The sequence below is a fragment of the Schistocerca piceifrons genome, chromosome 3 (assembly GCF_021461385.2).
Source record: "Schistocerca piceifrons isolate TAMUIC-IGC-003096 chromosome 3, iqSchPice1.1, whole genome shotgun sequence".
NCBI classification, from domain to species: domain Eukaryota; kingdom Metazoa; phylum Arthropoda; class Insecta; order Orthoptera; family Acrididae; genus Schistocerca; species Schistocerca piceifrons.
In genome coordinates, this window is record NC_060140.1 from 234671236 (window position 1) to 234688473 (window position 17238).

Consider the following 17238-nt stretch of genomic DNA (forward strand, 5'->3'; position numbering starts at 1 on the left):
CCTGAAGATCGTGCAATAAATCGACGAAACTGGTAACCAATAGAAATAACAGTTTTTGAAATTAGACGGTTGAAAGGTGTTTGATTTGACATATGCCGAATCTGTCCTTTTGGCGTCAATTTATTTTTCGGGTTCTCCGTCTTTTACTGTATCCATTTCGCTTCCGCTCACTTGCACCTACTATTGATTTTATTTCCTAATTACTTGTGCTGGGGTATTATTTTATTTTCCTGAATATTTTTTGTATTTACCTTTATCATTGACCAAGGTGAAATACGAGTACTATTTCTGTTACCCTAGTTTTCTTCACATTTACATTGCCTGTACCTATCTTTGTCTGTCCGAAACCTGTGATTGCCATTTTTTAGGGACGTCCACTTCTTTCCCACTGAGCTGCCTAACGCGGCACTAATTATCGTAGTATTTACAGCCTCAGACATCTCACTAATAGACAGATGGATGGATAGATAGAAATTCAGCGATCACAGGCCGTGCAAACCACGCGCTGCTTCCACGAACTGCCTCCATTCCTTCCTGTTCTGTGCCCGGTTCCTCCAGGTGTCTTCAATTCCCAGGGCTGCTAGGTCCTTCGCCAGGTCGTCCATCCAGCGCTGCATTGGTCGTCCAATGGGGCGTTTGGTGTTTGGTTTCCCCGTTAGTGCCATCTTCGCCTGTCTTCCATCTGGCATACGGGCCACATTGTATTCTTTTGCTCTTCTGTAGGATAGCTGGTTGTCGCATCAGAAGGTAGATTTCCTCGTTTTTCCTCCTCCTCCATTCTCCGTTGTCTAAAACTGGTCCCTGCTCTTCTTTCAAATATTAATAGTTTTTCTTAGTCATGCTCCATGTTTCTGAACCGTACATTACTGCTGGGCATGTCACTGTGGTGTAGATTTTTAGCCGGCCGCGGTCGTCTAGCGGTTCTAGGCGATCAGTCCGGAACCGCGCGACTGCTACGGTCGCAGGTTCGAGTCCTGCCTCGGGCATGGATGTGTGTGATGTCCTTAGGTGAGTTAGGTTTAAGCAGTTCTAAGTTCTAGGGGACTGATGACCACAGATGTTAAGTCCCATAGTGCTCAGAGCCATTTGAATCAATTGTAGATTTTCATATTAGTGTTCACTGAGATCGATTTAGAACCGAACGTCCATTCCCACTGCTATTCTTTCCTTGATGTTCATTTTATGTTGTTGTCCGTGGTAAACCAAGATCCCAAGTATTTGAACCGGTGTATTCTCTTGAACCTCTTGCCATCTATCTCAAGATTTTCTTCCTGGTCTTCTTCCTAACTGCATGAACTCTGTTTTGTCTCGATTCACTTCGAGCCCTAGTTTCTGTGCATACCTGTCCATTTTATGGTACATTTCTTTCAACTCGTGCTTTGATTCACTTAGTAGTATTATGTCATCTGCATAAGCGAGACAACTAAACTTACCGTCCATCTTTACTCCAGCCCACTCCTGGTGCCCATACTATTTTATTACTTTCTCGAAGAGGACATTGAACAGAACACATGAGAGAACATCCTTTTGTCTGAGGTCTGTCTCAATCTTGAATGTTTCTGATGTGGCTCCTCCTCCTGCTCCCTCTGACCCTTCCATACAAGCTTGCACCATTCTCACTAGCTTCTCAGGGATTCTGAAGTCACACATTGCATTGTATAAGCTATTCCTGTGGATGCTGTCATACGCACGTTGAAAATCGACGAACAGGCTGTAGATATCTTTATCATATTCCCAGTGCTTTTCAAACAATTGTCTTAGTGTGAAAATGTGATCTATTTTCGATCGGTTTGGTAGAAAGCCAGCTTGGTACTCCTGTATGTTGTTCTCTACGAATGGTTGCAATTTTCTGAGGATAATGATGGACAGCACCTTACACGTTACATTCAACAAGCTGATTCCTCTGTAGTTACCGCATTCCATTTTGCTTTCCTTCTTGTATACTGGGCATATTATAGCCAGTTTCCATTCTTCTGGCAGTGTCTCCTTCCATATCAATTAGATCAGTTTATGTATATTAAGTATAAGCTCTCACCTCCCTCCTTGATTAATTATGAGGTTATTCTGTCCTCCCCTGGGACTTTGTTGTTTCTGACTACTTTGATTGCGATCTTCATATCTTCTTCACTAACTTCCCACGCTACTTCATCTTATCTTTCCTCCGTAGTGCAGGTAATATCTCATCTTGGTCTGGGCGATTCAACAGTTATGAGAAATATTTTTTCCATCTTTCTACATTTTTTCCTGGTCATTTACCAAGTTGCCATTCTTACACCACTGGCCATTAAAATTGCTACACCAAGAAGAAATGCAGACGATAAACGGGTATTCATTGGAAAATATATTATACTGGAACTGACATCTGATTACATTTTCACGCAATTTCGGTGCATAGATCCTGAGAATACAGTACCCAGAACAACCACCTCTGGCCGTAATAACGGCATTGATTGGGCATTGAGTCAAACACAGATTGGATGGAGTGTACACGTACAGCTGCCCATGCAGTTTCAACACGATACAACAGTTCATCATGAGTAGTGATTGGCGTATTGTGGCGAACCAGTTGCTCGGCCACCATTGACCAGACGTTTTATATTGGTGAGAGACCTGGAGAATGTACTGGCCAGGGCAGCAGTCGAACGTTTTCTGTATCCAGAAAGGCCCGTACAGGACCTGCAACATGCGGTCGTGCATTATCCTGCCGAAATGTAGGGTTTCGCAGGGATCGGATGAAGGGTAGTGCCACGGGTCGCAACACATCTGAAATGTAACGTCCACTGTTCAAAGTGCCGACAATGCGAACAAGAGGTGACCGAGAAGTGTAACCAACGGCAACCCATACCATCACGCCGGGTGATGCGTCAGTATGGCGACGACGAATACACGCTTCCAATGTGCGTTCACCGCGATGTCGCCAACACGGATGCTGTAAAATGACTTTTGCATACGTGCATCCGGGTTCGTCGTTGAGTACACCATCGCAGGCTCTCCTGTCTGTGGTGCAGCGTCAAGGGTAACCGCAGCCACGGTCTCCGAGCTTATAGGCCACGCTGCTGCAAACGTCGTCGAACTGTTCATGCAGATGGTTGTTGTCTTGTAAACGTCCCCATCTGTTGACTCAGGGATCGAGACGTGGCTGCACGATCCGTTACAGCCATGCGGATAAGATGCCTGTCATCTCGACTGCTAGTGATACGAGACCGTTGGGATCCAGCACGGCGTTCCGTATTACCCTCCTGAACCCACCGATTCCATATTCTGCTAACAGTCATTGGATATCGACCAACGCGAGCAGCAATGTCGCGATACGATAAACCGTAATCGCTATAGGCTCCAATCCGACCTTTATCAAAGTCGGAAACGTGATGGTACGCATTTCTCCTGCTTACACGAAGCATCACAACAACGTTTCACCAGGCAACGTCTGTCAACTGCTACTTGTCTATGAGAAATCGGTTGGAAACTTTCCTCGTGTCAGCACGTTGTAGGTGTCGCCACCGGCGCCAACCTTGTGTGAATGCCCTGAAAAGCTAATATTTTGCATATGACATCATCTCTTGCTGTCGGTTAAATTTCGCGTCTGTTGCACGTCGTCTTCGTGGTGTAGCAATTTTAATGGCCAGTAGTGTATCTCTAATGAAAAGAGGTGGGCTCTGAAATCCACGTTTCAGATATTTTATGTATTGGAAGAATTTCCTTGAATTCTTGTTTTGGCTCTCTGCCTCAACTTGTTCTAGCTAGACAGCTCACTGGCTGATTTAAACTGTTTAAAAGTTCCACAATTGGGCTGACACTGCAAGCTGCCGTTTGATCACTGAATCTCGGAGCTCACACCACATAGTGACGACAGCGTCGCCTTCTCCAATGCCAGAAGGCCAAAAAGACAAGAAAGAGACGGGGGGAAGAGCAAGGAAGCACTCTCGTAGTGCTACAAATGGTGACAGATTGTAACGCGAGCTGCTGCTTCCACGCAGACGACCACAGCAACGTTGGTTTCTGACGTGGAGAGACAAGTCTCCATTCTGGTGGGAGGAGGAGCCGCTAATTGCTGGGGGAACAGTTGGCTGCAACGGGAGTGTTTGTGCGCCGCGCAGCCGAGATTAATGACTCACGAGCGCCGGCGACGCTGACGCAGACGGGACGGCGGGTGCGCTGAATGGCGGACGGCGCTGGCACGGGGGTAGCCAGAACAGACCACTGTGGCTGTTCATTAGGGCGAGCGCTGTCAGCCAGATTAATTACTCGCAGGGGCGCGAGCCAGATAGCGGTGAGTAAAAACCCCGCCACTCGTGACCGTGTGCCGTGACCTTTACGGCGGCGTTCGCTGGCCACCTCCTCATGTACATGAGTGAAGAGTCGCGCGGGAAATCCTACTGAATCTCACCGTCCTCTATCTTACTGCAGGATCACAAGCATGCATCGGTCTCTATCAAAGCTATTCAGCGATACTGATCGGGAGCGCGGAGCCGTTCGACGTACAGCTCGTGCAAAATCTCGTGGTACCGCAGCAGAAACGCATTTTCATCGTGAGAGCGGGGTGATATCATCCCCTTGCTCCGAAGTGGCGGTCACTGAGCCTTGGTAAAATTTGCTGTTTTGAAGAGCGCGCCGCAACGCGTAGTGTGAAGCAGTCGCCCTCCGTTTCTGGCGGTGGCGCCGCTGTGGCAATCGCAGCTTTTGTGTCTCCCTCTGGTGGGAAAGGGGAAAGGTAGCCGGTTCACGTGCATTTAAGGGGCGCTATGAGCTCGCTAGACGACCCTCCTCCCCCGGGCCTCTCCTCCCCTGTCCCCTCCTCATGCCCCCGTCTCCTCAGCCATTGGCATCCTTTTTCTCCCCTCTCCCCCTCCTCACCCCTGTTCCCCTCTTGGCAGGTCCCCGGACTCGCACACGCTACGTGGACATTCGCGCGCCGCAGATCACCGCCATCAGTGTTTCGTGTGTGCCGTCGTGTTTAGTGTTCAGTGTTCACCGTCACACTCCCTCGTTCACCAGTGCCATCGTCATCTTCAGTGTTCGTGCGTCGTCTCATCAGTTAGCAGTGTGGATCATCGACGAGTGTGAACGGCTCCGTGTTTGTCCCTATGTGTCTCCTGTTTTATTGCCCACCGTTCTGTAATTTGTGTCTTCTCACTGTTTTTGCTGCTTGTATATTCTATGGCTGAAGAGCAGCGTAGTGTGCTGCTGACAGCCTGCCTGTTGTACAGGCTTTAAAATAACAATAAAGTAAAAAAAAAACTCGCCAGACGAGGAGTCTAGTCAGTTGGTCACCCGAGTCAGTCTCTTGTCCGCATTGGTGAGGCAATTAGTGTCTGTCTGACTGTCTGTCTGTCTGTCGTCCGGAGAGCTAGTATGTGTTAGGCCGCCAGTCTGCTCGAGTTTGGTCAGGCAATTGTCATTGACGGTTGGAAAAATCTGTTTGGTCGGTCGCGTACTGGGACAGAAGATGACTTGTCCGTCTTGAGCGTTGGCGCATGTGAGGTCGCCACGTCAGTCCAGTGGGCCGCGCCGTATAGCGAGGGGTAGTGGCTTCGCGGCCGACACGAGAGCAACAGGAGTCAACCCACGACATCGGTCTGGCCAGCGCGAGCTGCGACGCCGTGAGATGGGAGATCGGCGCGCCTTCCTGCGTCCGTTGAAGCGGACGGCTCAGGAGAGCGTTTTGGGAGTGCTGCGGCAGGTCTTCGCCAGACATTGCTGTTTATTAAAAGTTAAGTGATTCGTGAAATGCTGTTTCATTTACTTGTTAAATTCTACTTGTTTTCTTGGTCAGTCTCCCGTCCCCAGCTTGCTCGTCTCTCTCCCGTCCGCATTTGTTAGGCAGTTAGTGTCTGCCTGTTTGTCTGTCGGTCTGCCATACGTTAATTGCTGCCTCTGTCATGTTTGTCGGATTCGGTGTTAACGAATTTATTCCTTGAAGTGTAATGGCCGAATTCCTGAAATATGTTTTTATCTTGCCTCTCATCTTGAGAGGCGGTATATGTGTAATGTAGAGCATATTTGTACACTTTATGTAAGACTGTATTTCATGGGTTTTTATTTAAATGGTCAGTTTAGTATATAAAGTTGCCATCCTTCCACCGTAAGAGTTTTTTTTTTAAAATCAAGTTGCACCTTCGGTGGCAAGTTGATTTTTTAAATTTTTAGTGTTTTGTACCATTTCCATCCCTCCTACGCGGTGCATAGTTTATGTGCTTGTGTGAGTTGTTAAAATTTTTAGTTTAAAGTAATCTGGTGTGTTGCAGATTTGCACGGCGATATTTAGAGGGTGCTTTCTGATTTTAAGTTTCAATCTGTTTTAAAAAAGAAAAAAGGGCTTTTAGAAATAAAATTTCCATTTATTGAAAGAAATTTAATTTGTTTTCATCAGTTACCCACTGGCAACTACTTCCACGCTCACATAGTATGATTAAACGTGTTAATGTTCTTGATGCATCGCTAGTAAATAAAGTAAATTATTAAGAAAAGGTTTTGAAAGTAAATTCACGGTTCAGTCACCTCAGCTTGTTGTTGCCTGCCGACCTATACATTTCAGGCATTCTCGTTGTTAACTCTTTACTGCACTGCGTGGCATTAAAGTCTTTGCACACCATAAGAGAAAACAAAATCTCTATTCAGAATGAGATTTTCACTCCGCAGCGGAGTGTGCGCTGATGTGGAACTTCCTGACAGATTGTGTGCCGGACCGAGACTCAAACTCGGGACCTTCGCCTTTCGCGGGCAAGTGCTCTACCAACTGAGCTACCCAAGCACGACTTACGCCCCGTAGAGCACTTGCCCGTGAAAGGCAAAGGTCCCGAGTTCGAGTCACGGTCCGGCTCACAGTTTTAATCTGCCAGGAAGTTTCAAAATCTCTGTTACTAATCTATGTGGTGTAACGGAGTGTATTTATGCTGGTGACTGAGGATGCTGAACATTACATCACTATTTACGTCATCTGCTGACTAATAATTATAGATGTTACAAGCCATATGTTTTTAGGTATGTGTGGAGGCACGGATGCAAAACGATTAATCTATGGCTCTGAGCACTATGGGACTTAACTGCTGAGGTCATCAGTCCCCTAGAACTTAGAACTACTTAAACCTAATTAACCTAAGGACATCACACACATCCATGCCCGAGGCAGGATTCAAACCTGCGACCGTAGCGGTCACGTGGTTCCAGACTGTAGAGCCTAGAACCGCTCGGCCACTCCGTCCGGCGATTAATCTATACTGACAGGTATAGTCCACTTAGTGGTGCATTCAGAAAACATCATGCCGTGAAGTTTGTGACGTATTTGTGGGAATACTGTTCGATGCAAAGAAAAAACTACCAACACACTGACGTGTGTGCATGTAAAATAAAAATAAAAAATTTGAAGTTTGTGGTAGATTCTTATGGGACCAAACTGCTGAGGACCTCGGTGCCTAGGCTTACACACTACTTAATCTAATTTAAACTAACTTCCACTGACAACATTCATATCATGCCCGATGGAGGACGCGAACCTCCTGCGGGGGCAGCCGCGCGAACCGTGGCAAGGCGCCGAGACCGCGCGGCTACACCGCGCGGCTGTTCATATTAAGGAATCACACATAAAAATACCCGTTAAAGCCCTATATTACCAGGTCACAGTAGCTCGCTGTCTGTCTAACGGTTTCCAAAGGCAACCAAAATTTGATTTTCACTAGTTCCTATAGTTATTTTCCGAATTTTGCTGTCATAATCTACTAATTAAGACATTGATCGTGAAGAATTTAGAATGCAAGCCGTGCTTTTGATCACACGCCGCAGCTGTTTCACCTGGTTACACACTTCCCCCACTGCCATACCACACTGTCTGTACGTGAGCAGGGGGAAGAGGAGAAAACTGAGAAATGCTAATGCAGTCGCACTGCATACGACTTGATCTCATATTTCTCAATATCAAATATCAGAAAAACAAATTTTCGGCATTATTTCATCATTTTTGGCGCACTGAAGACGTAATATAATTTTTATCTGGTACAATCTGACGGCATACGGACAGACACAAAGATTTCACAGATTTTCGCACTCATGTTGCCACGTAATTATGACTTATTTAGTTTCATAATCGAAACAAGCCTCCCACTCATATGTGTCGATCGAAATACTTTTTCACGTTTGAAACCTCATTGAGGAGACGTGGAAAGTCTTCCCAATCAAAACAACATAGACCACCTGGACTATTTAAACGTAAGCCGATTTGTCCTCAAAAACAGGAATTATCTTGCAGATTGCATTGTATTGAACTGGGGACCTAGAAACGACGGAGAGGCTTCGTCCCCGACGTAGCCCTCAGCCCCACACCGAACCCAGGGTTATTGTGCGGTCCGGCCCTCAGGGGCCCCCTTCCCCACCCCGGGAACGTCTCACATCAGATGAGTGTAACCACAAATGTTTGCGTGTTAGAGTAATTGTGGTGTATGCGTACATGGAGGCAGTGTTTGCATAGCAATCGCCGACACAATGTAACTGAGGCGGAATAAGGGGAACCAGCCCACATTCGTCGAGGCCGATGGAAAATCGTCTTAAAAACCATCCACAGACTGGCCAGCACACCGAACCTAGACACTAATCCGCCGTGCGGACTCGAGCTGGGGAGTGCCACGCCTTCCCGCTCGGGAAGCAGCGCGTTAGATCGCGTGGCTAGCCGGGCGGGCTGTACCTTGCAGATTAGCCAGTTCTATCTGGAAATGCACAGTGGTGCTTCGAACTGAAATGGCAAATGGCGTAGAAGATAGCGCGAAAACAGTTGATAGGGGCCTTGAAACCTTTAGAAAAGTATCCTAGTAATTCTTTCAAAGCCACAATGAATTCTTCAAAACTCTCGTTTTCTTTAACGCCATTCAGCTTAGGGAATAGAATGGTGTTTTTTGTCAGAATTTATCCTTTGCGCAATGCGATTTTCTTTATAAATGCACCACCATCAAATCAGAAATAAGTTGTTTCTTGCCTTGCATTGTCTTACTATGGGCAGTGTACGTCAAGTTCACTTAAAATACTAAGTCTGCAAGCCATTCTCGAAGTTCCAATTTTCGCTCCTGCTCTTCTCTTTCCTTCATAAATTCTACAATAGTGGGTTTTAAATAAAGTAATCGTTCCAGGCATGCCCCTTCACTTAACCAACGTACATTGCCATAACATATGGTACAGTCTACATACTCTTATTTTATTTCTCTCAACGGAAACTGTTGCAACTGAGAGCAGTGGAATAGCTTTCACAAGTATTAAATCGTTGGGTACAATTTTTCATAGTTTGGGAAGGAAAGGATTAAATGATATAGGGAAGAGATGCCTCATCCGTAATTAGAAAGCCCAGATGGGAATGTGAACCCTGCTTCTTCTCACGCACACATCCTGTGTCTTAACGATGTAGAAACGTCGGGCAAGTACATCGCAACGTAACTTTCGTACTGGTGATGGTATAGTTAAGGTTATAACTCGCCATGGTAGGAAGATTACAGTTGCTTGTCATGTGGCCCTGAGCACTATAGGACTTACCTGCTGAGGTCATCAGTCTCCTACAACTTAGAACTACTTAAACCTAACTAACCTAAGGACGTCACACACATCCATGCCCGAGGCAGGATTCGAACCTGCGACCGTAGCGGTCGCGCGGTTCCAGACTGTAGCGCCTAGAAACGCTCGGCCACTCCGGCCGGGGCTTGTCAAGTCCTACAGCTCCTACAAGCTACTCGCTGTAGTAATGGTTTATCAAATTGATGTGGTCCACGAAATTACAGGCCCCTGCGAGTTATTGCCGGGTATTAATAATTTCTAGCGGAATGTTTAACCCAACCGCTAAAAATTAGAACGCAACGGATAACGCAATATTTTTTTTAGAACCACTACAGAAGGGACCTACGCAGGGCTTAATAGGAAGCATAGAGCCATTATTTACTTTCATTACCTAGCATTCAACTGTGGTACTGACTTTCACCTATTCTTTATGATGAAGGGAGGATATAATCAGTTGAGGGTATAGGTTAATTGATATTTATTCGATACCGATGACATTTCAATAACTAGCCGTTTAGCTGTTGGAATATACATCATCACAACTGGTCTCTCAAGTTAACATGATTCACTTTCGCCACGTAATTACGGAGAGGGAGAGGGGAGTGCAGACCTGGCTTCAATGTAATTTTATGCAGGGACGCAATTATACCTAAACCCATGCTTATTACAATCAATTACTATAGGTCACGCAGAACAAGTTCAGCAAAGACACTAGAAGCGAACTCGGTCAGGGCGAGGGGTATTTGCCTAAATATTTCAATTTTCGTTAAAACGAACGCTGAAGAAGGGGTAGCAAGAGGTGCACTTAACTAAGAATGCCAATTTTGGTTTAATCTTGTTTTCAGAAACACCACGTTACTGAGCTTGGGGGAAATAACATTTACTATCATATGGCAGGAAACTTTTGCAAGTCTTCAATCCATCAATGGGCATTAAAACCTGAACTTTCCTAGACGCAAGTGTTTAACCCGTATATATTACGTACTGCAAATCAAATAGTTATGGGGGGCACAAGAAACATTAACTATCACATCAGTACTATTCCTCACACTTGGCCAAGTAGTTGTAACCAAAAGAAATTCAGAAATATGGACAGATAACATCATTCCTTCCCTATCTTACACTCACTATCATTTGGTCATACACTCGTCTACTATACACTTCCAGACCGAAACTACAGTTTACTAATGTGGTAGTTGCTCCAACCGACCACGTGGCGGAAAAGCAGGAACACAAAGGAAACATACAAAAAATAAATATAAATCTCCCAAAATATTACTGTAAAAGGAAAACCACATTAAAATACATTAAATGCCGTTATAGGCAGAGCAATAATGCGACTGTGAGGTTAAGGACCATGGTGCGTGGCCTGACCAAGGCACAAACGCAAAGTTCTTAATGAAATTTGACTAAATTATGGAATTAAACTCCCTTATGGGGGTTTGGTGGTAATCTCACACCCGGTTTCAACATCTGGACTTTATTATTAGCAGTTTTGAGACATTCTGATATCTTTTTTAACATTACCAAAATCGAGAGCTGCGTCTTCATGTCTGTCCAGCGCCGCTACCCAGGAACAAGTGGCCCTCCGGACACCTCGCCTAACCGTTGTTCGTTCAAAGGGTGGTGGAGGGGATGGCTCGCCAACCTGACAGAGCCAATACTCGTACCTTCGCGGTCTCTCTGACCTGACTTGTACACTATCTTTGACAGACTTGTTCGCGTTTAGGGGGTTTGTACTATGCTACCACAGAACCACTTTACGCATGCAATGCTACGACCTCTGACCAAAAGTTTCTGCTACTTCATATAATATCTCATTCATACAGTCCAAGGTCGCATATGGGAAAGGATGCAAGGAAACGTGGCACACACGAAATAAATATCAATGAAGAAATAAATAAACACCGCTTGGCTCATACTCTTCTGCTTGTTACCAACAGACTTACTTCTGCAGAGTAAAAAAAAAACTCTCATTATAATTCTCCTGTACCGGAATTTATTGAGAGAAATGTGGAACAGGACAACAAGTTCCGTTTCAACATGATATCACAGTACAGACTGCAGATTACATTTAAGACTATCGCAGGACGAGAGGAAAACGACTAGATCAGTCGTCAAAATACACTCCTGGAAATGGAAAAAAGAACACATTGACACCGGTGTGTCAGACCCACCATACTTGCTCCGGACACTGCGAGAGGGCTGTACAAGCAATGATCACACGCACGGCACAGCGGACACACCAGGAACCGCGGTGTTGGCCGTCGAATGGCGCTAGCTGCGCAGCATTTGTGCACCGCCGCCGTCAGTGTCAGCCAGTTTGCCGTGGCATACGGAGCTCCATCGCAGTCTTTAACACTGGTAGCATGCCGCGACAGCGTGGACGTGAACCGTATGTGCAGTTGACGGACTTTGAGCGAGGGCGTATAGTGGGCATGCGGGAGGCCGGGTGGACGTACCGCCGAATTGCTCAACACGTGGGGCGTGAGGTCTCCACAGTACATTGATGTTGTCGCCAGTGGTCGGCGGAAGGTGCACGTGCCCGTCGACCTGGGACCGGAACGCAGCGACGCACGGATGCACGCCAAGACCGTAGGATCCTACACAGTGCCGTAGGGGACTGCACCGCCACTTCCCAGCAAATTAGGGACACTGTTGCTCCTGGGGTATCGGCGAGGACCATTCGCAACCGTCTCCATGAAGCTGGGCTACGGTCCCGCACACCGTTAGGCCGTCTTCCACTCACGCCCCAACATCGTGCAGCCCGCCTCCAGTGGTGTCGCGATAGGCGTGAATGGAGGGACGAATGGAGACGTGTCGTCTTCAGCGATGAGAGTCGCTTCTGCCTTGGTGCCAATGATGGTCGTATGCGTGTTTGGCGCCGTGCAGGTGAGCGCCACAATCAGGACTGCATACGACCGAGGCACACAGGGCCAACACCCGGCATCATGGTGTGGGGAGCGATCTCCTACACTGGCCGTACACCACTGGTGATCGTCGAGGGGACACTGGACAGTGCACGGTACATCCAAACCGTCATCGAACCCATCGTTCTACCATTTCTAGACCGGCAAGGGAACTTGCTGTTCCAACAGGACAATGCACGTCCACATGTATCCCGTGCCATCCAACGTGCTCTAGAAGGTGTAAGTCAACTACCCTGGCCAGCAAGATCTCCGGATCTGTCTCCCATTGAGCATGTTTGGGACTGGATGAAGCGTCGTCTCACGCGGTCTGCACGTCCAGCACGAACGCTCGTCCAACTGAGGGGCCAGGTGGAAATGACATGGCAAGCCGTTCCACAGGACTACATCCAGCATCTCTACGATCGTCTCCATGGGAGAATAGCAGCCTGCATTGCTGCGAAAGGTGGATGTACACTGTACTAGTGCCGACATTGTGCATGCTCTGTTGCCTGTGTCTATGTGCCTGTGGTTCTGTCAGTGTGATCATGTGATGTATCTGACCCCAGGAATGTGTCAATAAAGTTTCCCCTTCCTGGGACAATGAATTCACGGTGTTCTTATTTCAATTTCCAGGAGTGTACATTGATGGAAGTGGAACCTGCTACATCTTGAAGCACCTGCCCGATATTTATCAAACTTTGTAGAGATGTTCATTATATAACGTGTAACGTATTACATGATTAAACTTTAATTCTGTTCGGGGTGTCATTCTCATGGATGTCCATATGCTCTGTGGCATGAAAGCAAACAGGCTGTGAATGCCATCTTGAGAAATTTCTACAACTGCATCCACGTAGGTACTCCGCAAGCTACCGTATGGTGCATGGCACAGGGTATCTTGTACCACCACTCGTCGTTTCCTCCCCTTTCCACTAGGAGTTAGAGCGAGGGAAAACGACTGTCTATATGCCTCAGTATGACTCCTAATTTCTCTTATTTTCATGATCCTTACGCGAGATTTATTTTGACAGCAGCAGGCTCGTTCTGTAGTCAGCTTCAAATGCCGGTTCTCTAAATTTGCTCAGTAGTGTTCCTCGAAAAGAACGTCACCTTCCCTGCACGGATTCCCATTTCATTTCCCGAAGCATTTACTTGTTGTTCGAACCTATCAGTAACAAATCTAGCAGCCTGAATCTGAATTGCATCAATGTCTTCCTTTAGTAAGACCTAGTGCGGATCCCAAAAGTCGAGCAGTATTTAGGAATAGGTCGCCCTAACGTCCTATATGCAGTGTCCTTTACAGATGAACCACACATTCCTAAATTTCTTCCAGTAAATCTAAGTCGACCATTTGCTTTCCCTAGCACAATCCTCACTTGCTTGTTCCGTTTCATGTCGCTTTGCAACGTTACGCACAGATATTTAAACGACATGACTCCGTCAAGCAGCACATTAGTAATACTGTATACGAACATTACAAGTTTGTTTTTGGTAACGCAGTTTTCTACATTCAGAGCTAGTTGCCATTCATTTCACGAACTAGAAAGTTTGCCCAGGTCATCTTGTATTATCACACAGTCACTCATCGTCGACACCTTCTCGTCCACCACAGCACTATCAGAAAACAACCACACGTTGCTGCCCACCCTGTCGGGCAGATCATATATCAAACTGGATTCTATTACTTAAGAAGTCACTCTCTAGGAAATTTATTACATTCGAACTCAGAACATATTCTAGAATTCTGCAGTAAACTGATGTTTAGGTCACTGGTCTGTAATTTCTTTCCATGTCTGAAAAACCTGCTGTGTCATTTCATTTCATGGTCATTGTTGACAGGTGGCTGGTGAAAGTGTGTCCTTCCACGGCATTTGACGTATGATTTAAGAGAGAAATCAAGGATCAGGCAGGTCAGTCAAGAATCCATACATTCCTCAAGCTGTTTTTGGTGTAAACTGCTGTGTGGGGATCTATTACATTGCTTGAATGTGACATCTGGTATCCTGCTCATGAAGAATAAAGCAACAGGTTTACCATTCGTGCCATTTACTGAAGAGCATTCACCCTGCCTTTAAACGATAAGCAAATCATACCTGTTGTTAAATCTAGTAGCTCCCCATACAACGATTCCAAGAGTTGGCGAGGCATTGCTTCCTGTGACATTTCGCCAGGTCATCTATTTGAAAGTGTACTGTAGCAGGTCCCTTCCACGCAATACTCGTCAGGAATAGTCAATTTAGGTTCAGTTTATGTAGCAGGTTTCTCTGCTACCGTTTGCTTTTCATAAATAATAACTGGAAGAAAGATTGTCTAGGGAACAATTGTCCACTGATTTCATTTTACCATTAGTTTGGTGCATAAGTTTGTAACATTCAGATTGCTAAGGTTTTATTTATCAATTGTCATTTTATATTTGTACTTCGCTGTTGCCATTTTGTCATTTGGAGACCGTAAGTGAAGCTGTGAATGCTAGAAAATAGAGTGTCAACTGCAGAAATCGGAACATTTTCGACATATTCTTCTGTTTGAGTTCGATAGACGGGCGACAGCAGAGGAAGCAGCAAGAAAAATTTTCGCCGTATGTGACGATAATACTGTTGTACAAAGTACGATAAGAAAATGGTTTTACCGTTTTAGAGAACATCGTTTTGACGTTAGTGACACTCTACGATCAGGAAGACCATCGGGGTTGGAGGAAGATATGTTTAAACGCATTAATCGACGTTGATAGAAGTCATCACAACCATAGTGGAAGCACAAGCGGCCAAAGACACTACTAGCTAGGGCATAGCCACCTATGGTAAACTAACATACACCAACAAGCGATAAACGTCTGCAAGCCCCTGCATATCAGCAACACTGACTGGTAATTACCACCTGCTATTAGAGCCGACCAGCAGGCCACAGCAGGGACACCGACGAGCTCGCCCACCGACACACAAACAATTCGCCAACATCACCCTACACTGTGCATCCGATATATAACCTATCGGACACAAAAACGAGGATAAACCTAACTGTTGCAGCTTGCTGACGCTCAACGAGAGCTCAACACCGGCACCCAGCGGCAGCCGCCGAGCAACACCACCGCACAACGTCAAAGGTATTGACATGCATGACACCCACTACTAACAAAGCCTACCCTTGCACGACCTATCGCAGGCAGCAAGACATCCGCTACTGCTCTTACCACCCGATATAACTATCGCAGAGGTTTTATTCCCTTGGCTCTTGCCTTGGCACTTTTTCTGCTCAGCCATTCAAACCGCTACCCTTCGTTCGACTTCGACCCAATCTATCTCCAGATGAGCGCGTATTAATGGTTAACCTTAACCAGATGCACCCAAACATCGCAGTACCCACATCCTGCGACACCTCACTTTATTGGAAACTAACCCTTAAGCAGATATGGCAGTAGAACTTTTGAGTTGGCCATCATTCCGGTGTGGGCGTGGAGGGGCTCCACGTCTGTTAAAAGTTGATAAAAGTCAGTGTACTCGAAAACTGGCAAATTTAGTGAACTGTGATCATTACAACATCGTGCGACATTTGCATACAATGGGAAAGGTTCAAAGATCGGGTGTATGGGTACCGCATGCTCTAAGCCAAAATCACATAAATGAGCAGGTGGCCATATGCGCATCTCTTATTGCTTTTCATCAATTGGATTGTGAAAAACACCGGCCATTCCTATCCTGTATCCTTACTGCTGACGAGAAATGGTATCTTTACCCTAACATTAGGAAAAGAAAGGAATGGTTGAGCCCAAACAAAGCAGCAGCTGCACGCATCTACAAAAGATGTTATGCATCTGGTGGAACAGCGACGATGTGGTGTACTACGAACTGCTTCCCCGATGTGAAACCATCGCTGCTGACACTTATTGCCAACAACAGAAACGTAGTTAAAGAACAACGACTAGGAAAGCGGCGTGATGCTACTCCACGATAATCCCTAACGCATTCTGCGAGACTGACAAACTCTATACAAGAGTTGGGGGTTAGGAAGTCATTCCGCACGAATCTTATTCATTTGATCCTGTGCCCTTTCGGTTTTTAGGTTTTTCCCTCTCTATCGAACAACCGTCCGGATGAAAATGCTCTCCGAACATGGATCGACGAGTTCTTCAACTCAAACTCACGTGATTTCTACAGCCCGGAATCGAAAAGTTACCTCAGTGTTGGCCTACTGTTGTAAATACTGAATGAAAATGTATAATTGATGACTAGTGTCTGTTATGACTCTCTGTTATGTTTAATAGATTTATGAAAAAACACAACGAACTTATGCATCAATCCACATCAGCATCCTATGTTACCCTTCTGCTACGCATCACCTCAGCAACAACCTCTTTAATGCGCAGATGAATGATTAATTAAACGTTCAGTTGTAACTAGAGAATCAGGGTAGGTTGCCTTACTCCTTCTTTGTAGAGGCTCAGTAATTTTCAGTTGAATTTTATTTTTTACGCCTGGCTTGTGGTTTGGGCTCGCCGTAGGCAACGAACTTTCCGCTCTTTTTAAAAAGTACACTCTGTGACTGGTCATATAAAAACAAGCGCGGGAAGCTGTGGGAAATTCCACTGACTTTTTTCTTCGAATATTGTTTGGTAACTTCGGTGGGAACAAGAAAGCGAATTTCTGGCGGTTTTCTGACGCCCACCGGATTGTACGAGCGCCTGGCGTTGCCAGGTAGTTTTGGCGACTGACCGACCTCCACCCTGTAAAGACGCGCTGGTCAAGAGGAGGCTAGTGTGAATATTTTAAATGTTTGAAGAGAACATTTAAGTTATGACCACGAG

General features: G+C 46.0%; 1 protein-coding gene across 1 annotated transcript in view; it reads right to left on the reverse strand.

Moving 5' to 3' along the window:
- Window positions 1-17238, reverse strand: part of LOC124788539 — a 573870-nt gene that overhangs the window by 429439 nt on the left and 127193 nt on the right. The gene's annotated exons all lie outside the window — the stretch shown is intronic.